Source organism: Podarcis muralis, chromosome 15 (genome assembly GCF_964188315.1).
Source record: "Podarcis muralis chromosome 15, rPodMur119.hap1.1, whole genome shotgun sequence".
Classification (NCBI taxonomy): Eukaryota; Metazoa; Chordata; class Lepidosauria; order Squamata; family Lacertidae; genus Podarcis; species Podarcis muralis.
This window is the reverse complement of record NC_135669.1, coordinates 3,501,563-3,514,956: the sequence shown is the minus strand read 5'-3', so window position 1 is coordinate 3,514,956 and position 13,394 is coordinate 3,501,563.

Here is a 13,394-nt window from a genome sequence, read left to right as displayed (position 1 = left end):
CATGGGACCCCCATACTTGCAGCTTGAAGTGGTATAGTGCAGCCAACAGGTCTGCCACCTCAGTGACCACTTGGCCCTTATTTCTATTAGGGTACTTTGTCTGTGGGCAGCCGTGACTGTGGGAGTTGCATACCTCTTGCACTGCTTCAAAAGCAAGCAAATATCCTTATGTACTGTATCTTAATTCAAAGCTTTAAAAAGAATCTTGAGCAAAAGGCAGTTGTTTTGAGAACAGAGTTTCAAGACTTGTTCTGTGGTATAAATAGTAGAACTCATGTACTGTACATAATTTCCAGAGGAGTCTGCTTTTAAATGCAGAACAGAATACCTTTATAGCATGCATTTTAATCTTGTACCTTGATTTTTTTCCCTCCCCCCGGCACTGGTAGCATTAAACACCGCCTGCATTGAAATAATGGCACTTGTTGGATAAAACTAAATATTCTTGGTTCTAAAATCCTCTTCAGGCATTCTTAAATTATCTCTCCCCACAGTAAGTGGAGGCACGCATGCCAGTTCTGCCCCCTCCAGACCTGGAGTCAGTAGTGGCTGGGGTCCATTATGACTTGTGGGGTGGAAGCCAGGGAGCCAACAGCAGGTGGCGCCAGAGCCCTTCCTTCTCCAGGCCGAGTTCTGCAAGGGGCAATAATGAGACTAAGGAAGAAGGATCTTACAGCCAGGGCCATGCCATGGATTGGTTGTAAGTAAGAAGGCAGACAGGCGAGGGCTGGCTGGGGGCAGACAGAGGTTGGTGGAGCAGTGCTCCATTTGCCCAAAGGGAGCAACAGCCTCCACTGGTTGCTGTCGTTATGATCTGGACACTTGCATTATGATGGGGAGGCTTCTACGTGCATTCAGCAAAATTCACTTCCAATCGCCTTTTAGACCATGCCATTCAACATGGAAAAATCAGGGGTGGAGAAGGCAGGGGGAACATGGAGGGCTCCACTGCTGCACCATGGATACTATTTAGGAACCACTGAGCAGAGCTCAAGTGCCCCCAGAGTGGATGAAGCTGCAGTCCCAAGCACACTGCCTGTGAGTTTGATGGGGGAACCTTTGGCCTTCCAGATTTCATTGGACTACAACTCCCATCATGCCTGACCACTGGCCATTCTGGTTGGGGCTGATGGCAGCTGGAGATCAACATCACCTGGAGGACCACAGATTCCTATTCCTTGGCCTACGAAAGGGTGTCAGCCCTATTGTACTTAGTAGGATTTACTTCTAAGAAATGCATGTTTACAATCACACTGCAGTTCTGTGAACCGCCCTGAGACCTCTGTGTATAGGGCGGTATATAAATTCAATAAATATTAATTAAACAATGGGAAAAGTCCAGTTCTAAAGACACCAAGCCGTTGAAACAACTGTGGCGATATAGTTGCTTTGATCATTGCCAGATGGCTAAATGGAAGAAAACCTCTGAAGCACTGGCTAGGAAGGAATGACTTCAGAAACCAAACCCTGCATGGTGTGTCTAAAGTACCTTAACTCTGTACACCAGGCATAGCCAGCATGGCAGCCTCCAGATGCTGTAGACTACAACTCCCATCCGCCCCAGCTGATGTAGTAGTCAGTTGTAGACCAAAAGGTCTGGGTGGCACCATGCCAGCTGTGTCTGCTGTGCATCTGTTACTTCTGCAGAAAGTGAAATGTCAACAGAGTCCTTTAGAGCAACCAGTAAAATCCAGAGCTAGCTTCAGGTTCAAGCTGCCCAGCCATCTTATGAGCTTCCCTTATATACAAACCTTGCCACCGAGAGTAGCCAGCAGCAGCAGCACCGCAATCTGTAATACCCCCCCCCCAATCATTTAGAAATGTAAATAGTGAGTACTTTGCACAGCCACGCTTAGGTGGACCCTCAGCAGCTGCCCAGGAATGCTGTCTACTGATACCAGAGCCAGTGAAACTGTTCCCATAAATTGTGTTTGAATTCAGAAAACGAATGTGTCAAAGAGAAGGCTAGTTTTCATCGTGCAAGTGTTGTTGTTTTCTATCCTGTGATGAGCTACTTATCTAGACCAGACCTTACAACTCCCCTCTATATCTGAGTTTTTCAAACATGCATGCTTTCAAAGTTTGAAGGAAGCATCCCAAGATATTGTACTTTCCCAATAAGACTCAAACTTTTCCTGCTCTTTCTAATGTGCATTTAGTTCAAAGATGAGAAACCATTTTGGGCATGCAGTCAAAATCAAGAGAGATCTGTGCATTCCAAGTGTGCTCAGTTGGGAGTGCTATAGCCAATTTGTAACTTGGTTAAGGAGGGCAGAGAACGTTTCAAAAGTACACTTCTCGTGGAAAAATATACAAAGCAATATAATATTTACCATGAAGCCTTTAAGCAGCAACTTACAGCTAATATGTTTCAAGCCAGGGGCAGCACTTCAGTCTTTCCTGACTTTATGTACCATATACAGTATGTATCCCAGAAAGTGCTGTTACAGGATTATAAGCAGCGCAAAGAAATTGCAGGCGGTTCGGCATTTCTGCACTCTGTATTATGCAGTCAAGCTCAGTCTAGATGGGATGCTGTGGAATATAATCTTGACACTTTTCAGGTGAGCTAGATTCCTATTTTGCAGGATTGCACCCTTTCTAAAGTGCTTGAAAATTAATCTTTGTGAGGGGGATTTTGGGTTCTAGAATGTCTGATCTTGAGCAGTACTTAGCACCCTGTGGAACAAATCTTGAAGTTTATATTCTGTGGAAGTCTGAATAGCCCAGATCTCAAATGTATGCTTGAATGGGGGGGGGGGTTCACGATCTCTTTTGCAAGAGTATTATGCCATATTATTAGATGTTGCTTTACATTTCAGCTTTTCCATAGTTGCCATAACCCCCCTCATGTCCATATGTTTTGATTCATGGAATTTAGCCACCACAGAATTCTTGCTCCGCCAAAGCCCATGACTCTTGCTATTTAGTTTAATGAAGGATTGAGATTTCTTTCTTGAAGGGTGCGCCCTGCTGCAGGTCCACCAATAACAGAAGCTAAGGGTGGTCCCACCCCATAGGCCAGTGGTAGCCAACATGGTGCCCTCCAGATGTTGCAGAACGTCAGCTCCCAGCCAACAGTGAAGGGAGTTATAAGCCAGCAACATCTGAAGGCCACCATGTGATCTATCCCTGCTGTAGGCAGAACATCCATTTGCCTAGGGCAGTGGGATTCCAAAGACTCCAGACTAATCAGCAAAATCTACTGAGAGGAATAACACAATTTTTCCTGCTATCAGCTTCTTGAGGTAATATGGTTTAAGCTTTCCCAACTGCAGCCCCCACCCACTCACCCCCAGTTTTCCATTCACTAGTAAAGAACAAGAAAGGGGTTTTCAACTGGGAAAATTGTTACATGAGAGAACACAAATTGTCCCCTCTCCTGGACTCTGCTGAAGAAATAGTTCCACACCTCATACAATAAGATGCAGGGCCAACGACAGGCACGGGCGCAATTGATTTTTACTTAGGGCATCAACGTTGTTTGAGATACCCCTAAGGCTGCTGTCCTGGACACATAGGTCCACTCAGAAGAAAGCCCACTGAATCCATTGGGTCCTAGTCCCAGGTCAACATCTGTAGGATTGCAGCCTTGGCTAGGAACATGTGCTGCTGAAGTCACTGGGGTTTACTTCTGAGTAGGCATGTCTAGGATTGCACTTTAAATGCCTTTCACTGATAGATAACTGCCTAGGATAGCCTTAACAACAACAAAAAAGGGTCTACGGCAAATCAAGAACACAGCTCTGGAATAAATCCATAGAGTTTTGATGGGAAATAGTAATCACCCAATGTAAAATATGACTGGATTTCATTCATCTAATTCTTAAATATGTTTGGCCTTATAGACTGAAGAGTCCCACTCCAAGATGGCAGTTGGCTTATCTTAGAAGTATAAGATTTGCATGATTTAATTGTGATTTTCCCCGCCCTGCACTTTAGATAATTTGTGTCATTTCCATACATATATAGATATATAAATTTAAGTATGTATTTATAATTTAATTTTTTTTGCCAAGTACTGGAATAAACAGTGAGCATATCTGGTATATGTCATTATTTATTTATTAAATTGCATTTTTTTAAAAAATAAAAATAAAAAATAACTCCATATGTTCATTATAAAGATTTGAAATCTATCGCAGCAACAAAAAAAGATGCAAGTTATTTTCTCTGCTTATTTTTATAATTAAAGGATGAGTAACATTATAAAACCTATGATGGATTCCTTCTGAGAGAAAAATAAAAAAACCTATCCCATGCTAAGTGTCTGTCTTCTTTTTTGCAAAATAAAAATAAAAATATGTTTTCACTTAAACTTCAGCTCAGATCTCCTTTGAATGTCAGCAAAATAGACTTGCTGCCCTGGCTGAATCAGGATACGTCCAGGGCCACGAGCCGGGGAGTGGCTTTTCCTGTATAAACCATCAGGGTGAATCTGGATCTCTACCAGGAACCACCATCACTTCCAGATGACGTGTCTATTGAGTCTTTGTTTGCAAGGCGATCAAATGGTGTTGGCTATTTAATAAGAATTTACTCTGATTTGTTTGCATGGAGGACAGATGATGTTGCGTCAAAGCAAGTGTTAATCCCACACTTGCTGGTGCATTTCCCCATCATTTTCCTTATCGCCAAAAGTATTTTGGGGAAGCAAGTTTGTTGCACAAGACCTCCCATTGGACTCTAATTGTGCAGCCTGAAGTTGCCAGGTTGTGACTGAATCCCACTTGAAAATAGTGACAGTCTGATCCTAGTCCTCCTGCACAGGTAAGGCAGTATGTGTGGCCCCAAGAAGCAAATTCAAAAGCCCTTTCCATTCCCTCTCTTGGCAGAAGAAGGAGGACTGGAAGACAGTTGTGGCAGCAGAGCTACTCACCACCAACAAAACACCTGAGCTGCCCATTGTTTAAGTCATCCCAGTGAAGCTCTGCTATGAATTCTTGTACCTTCCAACATTTCTCTGATGGAAATAGGGGCATCCTATTCAATAGTAGTAGTAGTAGTAGTAGTAGTAATAATAATAAATAATAATAATAATAATAATAATAATAATAATAATAATAATAATTATTATTATTATTATTATTATTTATACCCCACATCCCAGACTGGGTTGTCCCAGCCACTCTGGGCAGCTTCCAAAATATAAAAAATAAAAATAAAACATTGAACATTTAAAAACTTCCCTATACAGGGCTGCCTTCAATTGTCTTCTAAAGGTTGTATAGTTACTTATCACCTTGGCTCAGCGGTTGCCTAACTCCATACCCTCCAACACATCTCTGATGAAAATAGGGACATCCTAAGGAAAAGCAGATCAAATCAGAAACCAGGGCAGTTTCTGTAAATCCAGAACTTTCCCTGGAAAATAGGGACACTTGGAGGATCTGCCAACATGGTGAGCTCAAAGAACAAAGCCCTCTACTTTTATTTAGGGATGGACTGGTGTCCCTCATCACTTCCCCACACCCAGGAGCAGGTCAGCAAAGCTGACTTAAAGCTGAGCTTAGGGCTTGAACTTAATACAGAGTTGCTATCCCAGCAAAGACCTGAGGGGAGACTGGGAGGGCTCTTGGAGAGGTCCCTTCCCTTCCTGGTTGTTTGCTGGTTCCAAATGCACATGACAACAACAGCAACAATGTTATTTGTATCCCACCCATCTGACTAGGTTGCCCCGGCCACTCTGGGTGGCTTTCAGCATATACAAAAGCATAATAGAACATCAAACATTAAAAACCTCCCAATACAGGGCTGCCTCCAGATGTCTTCTAAAAGTAGTATAATTATTCATCTCCTTGATTTCTGATGGGCGGGCGTTCCACCGGGGGACGGGAGGGTGCCACTGCCGAGAAGATTCTCTGCCTGGTTCCCTGTAACTTCACTTCCCACTGTGAGAGAACCACCAGAAGGTCCTCGGAAGAGGACCTCAGTGTCTGGGCTGAATGACACGAATGGAGATGCTCCTTCAGGTATACACTTTGAATTGTGCTCAGAAATGTACTGGGAGCCAAAGTAGGTCTTGTTTACGTCTGCTTTCTCTCTGCCATTTTAGTGATGCCCTCTGGCTGCCATGCAAGCACTCTGCTGGCTCTGGACTTCTTGCAATGCATCACACGACCTCTGTTCCTGGGGGACTGAAAGGAGAGAGGCTGGAGTTGAGGGAAGTAATTGGGAGATGGGCAATGTAGGCTGCTCTACTATGACAACACTACCTTCAGCATCCCCAGTGGGGATGGAGGTCTTTGTCAAGTCCCACATTTCTTCCTTGGGATTGACTTAAAACTCTGGGTGTAGGTAGCTGGCACTGTGTCCCTGAGGCAACAAATTCAGCATTCAATTGCAACGTACACTTCCCCATGTCAGAGTTCCATAGTCTTGGTATCAGTGGTCTCTCTCTATATGTGAACAGAAGGTTGAATCATGTGGAAAATGTCTCCCAAACTTTCCATTCTCTGTGTGGAGTAACTTTCAGTGATGTGGTTTTTTTCTGGAAAAAATGTGAAACTGGAAAAGGATGAAGCTGGTTTACAATTTATTCAATTAGCAAATAGGTTACATTGCATAATTTTAAATGGGAATTTGAAGGGCGATTGGGACCTGGAGCGTGTGTATTTGGGTCCCACAATGGTGGGTGTAGTAGACTGGGTAGACATTTCACCTCCTTTCCTCGATCAGAAGTGGAATATATTATATGACAGAAAGTAACTGTCGACCTCTGTGGATTTTTCTTGATGCAAACCCCACAATTTTAAAAACATTTACTGGATTAGCAGGTTAGTTGTGACCTTATCGGAGTATGAAGAGTTCCAGTGGGAGATACATTCCTGTTAGGCGAGAACCCTGCAGGGAGGGTTCCTAGGGCCATATATTTGGCCCCCACAGGCCTGAGGTGTTGGGAACCCCATGGCTGCAGTCAGTTTAGGCTTTGGGGTGGCAGGTACTGTCAGATGAGGAGCAGTAGGAGGACACAGAGGATGCTGTGGGCGGGGAGTGGCCTGAGGGGGAGAATGGGGCTGCTGCTCCACTGCCTTTGGGGCTGAGAGAGAAGATGCTGTAGCATCCTCACCTCCACCTCCAAAAATGTAGTGGAACCCACTGCTCTGGCTACCAATTCTGGCAGATCCCCATAACTCCATATAGCCTGCCTATCTATCTATCTATATCTATCTATCTATCTATCTATCTATCTATCTATCTATCTATCTATCTATCATCTATCTATCTATCTATCTATCTATCTATCTATCTATCTATCTATCTATCTATCATCTATCTATCATCTATCATCTGTCATCTATCTATCTAATCTGTTCAGGGAACATTTAACTTACTAATAATTATACTAATAATTATACAAGTTAGTAAATGCACAACTTTTAAACTTCAGTTGCTTTTTTAAGTTATCACTCTTTTGTTAGATGTCACAGGTTTCTAGACTAGATGGTAAATGCGAGTCTTATTTCTGGTTATTTCAATAGAACCATTAGTACCCAATATGTCCAGATTTTAATGGACATCCTCTTTTTTATGGTTTAAATCTTGGTCTGGGTGGATTTTTAATATTTGGCAAAGTGTCTGAGGGGGGGGGGGGGTGTTTTTGTTTCGGTGCCATTCTACTCATACCATGCCGGAAGTTCCTTCAGCAACTGAGGGCAGAGGAGGAGCAACCGGTGGCTCTGCAAGCTCCTACTGAGCAGATTCTGAGCCTCACCTGCATCCCACCCAGAGCCATCTTTCCCATAGGGCTTAGTGGTGCGTCGCACCAGGGCACTGGCCTCTCAGGGGCACCCCAGAAAGTGGGGGAGCTGTGCAGCTTTGCCGGCGGCCTCCCCATTCCCTGCCTGCCCACCAGCTGCACCCCGCCAACTTATATGGCTGGTGCATGCGCAGCTTCCCTCCCAAGCTTCTGCGGGGATCGCTCTCCTCCCAAGGAGGCTTGGGAGGGAAGCTGCGTACCTGCCAGCCATATGGTTGGTGGGGTGCAGCTTCCCTCCCAAGCCTCTGAAGGGATTGCTCTCCCACAGCGGCATGGGGGAGAGTTGTGGGGGGCCACTATCTGTAGTAATTTGGGGGTGCTGAGCAGATATTTGTACCCCGGCACCGCATCTGCTAAAGACGGCCCTAGCCCCACCTGGGAAGTGCAGCAGCAGGTACGTGCAGCCTCCCCCTTCCCTCGCTCACTCATCCACTCCTGCTCCCTGCCACTGAGGAGAATGACAGAGGCTCACCCCCCCTTAGGTATTGTATGAGTGTCTGTCCATATGAGAGGGAGAGAAAACTGGGAGGCAGTGGCAGCTGAGGCGAAGCCTTCTGCTCTTGGCTCCTGACCGCCTCCCTCTCAGGTGGTGGCCCTCGCTGCCCACCTGGGCCAGAATGTTGCTGCCTTGGAGAGGGAGCTGCCCTCGCTCTGCTGGACTTCTGTTGACCTTCTGACCTTCTGTTGGACTGGCGCAACCAGGAAGCACAAGGGGCTGCATCAGAAATCGCAGGGGTCCCTTTCTTTCAAGCTGTTTGCCTACATTTTCCTGCCTCTGCCAGTTTTGAGAACAAACTCTGCTTTGTGGGAGGGGAGCAGGAAGAATTGGGCTCAGCACAAAGAAGAAGACCTCCAGGATCTTGGCCCCAGGAAGAAGAGGGAGAGGGGCGAGAGGGAGGGAAGGAGCCTGTCACTAGCCTTGTTTAAATGTGTTGCTCTTCCCCTTTGGCATTGCCCGTGTTTGCTGCCGAGTGCCTTAGAAGTGTGCTTACCCACAGGATCTCACTGCACTGTGATCTTATGCTGTTGTCCCTTTACCAGAAAACAGCCAGGTTCCCTACACTATCCGCTATGGGGATCCTTTTTCACTAACAGTCAGTAAATCTTTTAGTTCAGTTCCAGACTTTGTTTGCATGTAAAAACCCAGGTGAAAACATTGATAATGTAGTATAAATGAAATTAGAACATTCACCTGGTGCATTACTAGATTAGTACTTTGAGATTTGTCCAAATTTTTCTAGCTGGTTAGGTTATTCTATGTAGTATTGCTAGCAACATGTGAGTTACAGTTCTCTTCTTTTTCCCATGGTCTAGCTTTTTAGGGGGAAGGTTGTGGCCAGAAATGTAGAGATACTACAAAGCTGAGATAGAAGGTCAGAGACTTGAAACCGGAGCCTGAACAAGCAATAACAGTGCTGTATAACATAGGGGGGTGTAGGGGTATTTAAAGTGAGAGTCTCCATAGTGATCTGTAGTTACATTTTGGCAAATGTGTCCTCTTTTTTGTTCTTCAAAATATGGCTACCCTACATTAGTGTCTATGACTGCTTCTTGTGTCATTCTATGGATGTGTTCTTGCTATTATGGAAGTGTTTTGAATTGTCATCTTATATGGAATTTTTGTTTTTTTGTTTTTTGTTTTGGCTGTGCTTTGTTATGATCTTTATGGAACACTTGTGGGGAAATGGTATACAAATGAAGTGATTATGACCAAATTTTAATTGGTTTGTTACCCACCTTGGCTGACCCACAATGGCCTGAGAATAAAATGCCCACCACTGAAAAAAGTCTAATGTACCTGACACAGGGGGCAACCTTCCTTGTTATGTACCTGTCGCATTTCCAACATCCTCCAAGCACACAGGCTGGGATTCCCCCCTGGTGGTTCTGTCTACCAGGAGCCAAATGGAAATCTCTTCAAGTTCTCACCTTTTCCTTTCACTTTCTTGGCTTCTTGGAAGGTGTCAATGGTGATTAAATAGTTTCTGTACTCCCATCAGCTTTACTGTCAACTTCAGTTTGTAGCCAGGAAGCATTAGTTCAGCTCCCATGAACTCCAACCACCATGGCCATTGGTCAGGAGTGACAGTTCAACAACAAGATCTCAAAGCCTCCAGCAGAGAATTTATTTCCTCAGACTTTTAAAGAAGAACAATCTGAGTGAGAGACTGCTGGTGTCCTTCTACCGAGGCTCCATAGAGAGCATTCTTACATACTGTATTTGTGCTTGGTTCTCCAGTTGTACAGCTAGGGAGAGGAAGGTGCTCCAGAAGGTCATAACCACAGCCCAAAGGATTATTGGTCATCCTCTCCCATCTTTGGAAGAACTGTACGGTTCCCGTTGTCTTAGGAAAGCAAACAACATCCTGCAGGATTCATCTCACCCGGGACACAGTCTGTTTGCACTACTGCCTTCTGGCAGGAGATATAGAAACATCAAGTCAAGGACAAATAGACTGAAAAACAGTTTCTATCCAAGAGCTGTGGCCTTTTTGAATGCTGTAACTCGATAGTGTGACCTGGGAGTTTGATGGGTGTTGGTGTGGGTGTGGCTGGAATGTGGTTTGTTTGGTTGTTGTTGTTGTTTTGCTTTTGTTGTTTTTAAGGGATGGCATCCAATTTCGTTGCACTTGTGCAATGTTGCACTTGTGTAATGACAATAAAGAATCTATTCTATTCTATTCTATTCTCCAGCCCTGATGGAACACTTACCTCTGAGTGAGTGCCATTGAACACAATGGAACTTACTTCTGAGCAGGCTAAGCTAGGCTTGCGCTGTGGATCAAGAGGAGTCTTTAAGTTAAGGGGTGATATGATAGCCATGTTCAAATATATAAAAGGATGTCATATAGAGGAGGGAGAAAGGTTGTTTTCTGCTGCTCCAGAGAAGCGAACACGGAGCAATGGATCCAAACTACAAGAAAGAAGATTCCACCTAAACATTAGGAAGAACTTCCTGACAGTAAGAGCTGTTTGACAGTGGAATTTGCTGCCAAGGAGTGTGGTGGAGTCTCCTTCTTTGGAGGTCTTTAAGCAGAGGCTTGACAACCATATGTCAGGAGTGCTCTGATGGTGTTTCCTGCTTGGCAGGGGGTTGGACTCGATGGCCCTTGTGGTCTCTTCCAACTCTATGATTCTATGATTCTATGACTGAGAGGATTGTATCCAACTGAGTTTGATTCAGTGTAGAGCCATTGAAATTAATGAGCCTCAGCTAATCATGTCTAATAATTCTGATGGTCTACTCTGAGTACAACTAACATTGAATACAATCCATCAATTGGATTTTGAGAGGCTGGCAAGGACAGAAGCCTAATTTAACCAAATTCCAATGCCATTAGAAGAACTATGGTGGATTTGATGCCTTTATGGACACTTGCTGTAATCTCTTTGACAAACTTAATATTTGGCAATTTCAAGAAGAAGAAGCTTCACAATGTTTGTTTTCAGGGCTTGGCCAATACAGTTAATATTGTCTTTTTCTGTTAATCTCATTTTCTTCCCATGAATTTCCACTCTCCTCCTGAAGGGAAGCTTGCCCCTTTGACCTTGTGCATCTCCCTCAAGAGGTTTGAAGGGTGGATCTGCCCTAAGTCCCTTCCTCTGATGGAACGATAAAGCATCTGTCATCTTGGATCCCATCAAGTGGAGGATTAACCCTGTCAGGTCAGCCAGTGTGTGTGCTGTAATGGGCATTGTAGGTAGGAAGTGTAGATTATCAATTCAGGAAGCTGGATTTCATAGCAGCTGTATGAAACCTTCGCTCAGACAGGAATGCTGTGGTCCTCCGGACTCCAGCTCACATCAGCCTCATCCTGCATGGTCAGCTGTCAAAGATTATGGGAGCTGTAGTCCAGCAACAGCTGGAGGGCCACAGGTCCCCCACGCCAGCTTTAACTCAACTATACACCCATTGCATGTTGCCTTTGCGTAAATCTGTTTTCAGCCCCAATATGTTAATTGCAGGTTGTATCCAATGTAGTACATAGTTAAAATCACTTAGTGGAATACTTCTTCCACTGGTAAAATGTTTTGTGCCAGCAGAATGTTGTTGTGTGAGAGAATGCAGAAGCAGTTTACTTGTCACTTTGTGGTTTAATAGACTGTGATCTTGTGCAATGAGTTTCTGCTAGTGCAACAGTTGCATTGTACTCTCTGCTTTACAGGGCTAAAACTCACCCATCATTAGCTACTGCAAGAATTCTTGTGCCAGTTGAAAGACAACATTGTTAACCGGCCTGGGTGCTTTCGATAGACAGGCCAGTGCAGTGTGGTTGATAGAGAATTGCACTTTGGGCACCGGCACAATTCAGATTCAAGTCCTGACCCAGCCATGAGACTCACCAGGTGACTTTGGGCCAAGCTTCATCTCTTAATCTAAGCTACCTCATGCAGTCACTGTGGGGAGAAAAGTGGGGGCAGTATCTTGCCCTGAGTTCCTTGAAGAAAGGGTAGAGCAAAACTGAAACATATAATATATTTCAGGCCTGGTTCCCCCACCCACAATGCAATCAGGTAAGAACAGAGGAAGAACCTGCTGGATCCAGCCAGTGACTCCAGCATCCTGTTCTCACAGTGGCCAGTAAGATGCCTGTGGAAAACCCACAAGCAGCAGAATCAAAGCACAAGAGCCCTTTCCCTCTTCTGCAGTTTCAGGCAACTGGTACTGAGAAGCATGCCTGCCTCTGACCACGGAGCCAGAGCACAGCCATCATGGCTAGTAGATCTTTTGCTCATCATGAAACAGAAGCTTCTGTGATAGGAAACTATTCCTGCCTTTGGATCAGTACTAGTGGGACTGCTAGCACTCTGTCAAAAATGCATTGCTGCCTCACCCCACCCTAGCCAAAAAAACAGGATGGGGAAAGCACACAGATTTGCATGCTAACTGCATACATATAGATGCAAATTTAGAAATAATCACTGTAATTTAAACAGAAATTCAATACATCACCCCACAGTAGCCCGTTTGTCTACTCAGCCTTCTGTCCCGGAATCAGATGTTACTGGGCAACTTCAAGGCCCATGCGGCTCTTCCTTTGTGGTGTTCTTTAAACTAGGATTGGGCCAGCCACCAGTTCAAATAAAAGATTGATTTCCATAAAACAGGGCACATGGCCACCCCAATCAGTACCTGAATACAAAGTTAACAGTTCCTGCTCTCAGATGCTGGCAGGAATGGCATAATGCAGGGGCGTCTTTCCTATTGGGCTTACTGGTGCCTTGCGCCAGGCGCTGGCCTCTCAGGGGCGCCCCAGCGAGTGGGGGGGGCTGCGTGGCTTTGCCGGTGGCCTCCCCTTTCCCTGCGCCTCACAGCTTGCCTCCCAAGCCTCCACAGGAGGAGAGTGATCCCTGCAGAGGCTTAGAATGGAAGCTGCATGCACCCCACCAACTAGATGGCTGGCTTGAGTGCAACGCTCTCTCTCTCTCTCTCTCTTCCACCCACCCACCCTGTGGGAAGAGGGAGGTGGGTGATGGCAAAGGGGAAGCGGAGTGCAAGGAGGAAAAGGAAGGAAGGAAGGAAGGAAGGAAGGAAGGAAGGAAGGAAGGAAGGAAGGAAGGAAGGAAGGAAGGAAGGAAGGAAGGAAAAGGAGAAGGAGAAGGAGAAGGAGAAGGAGAAGGAGAAGGAGAGAGG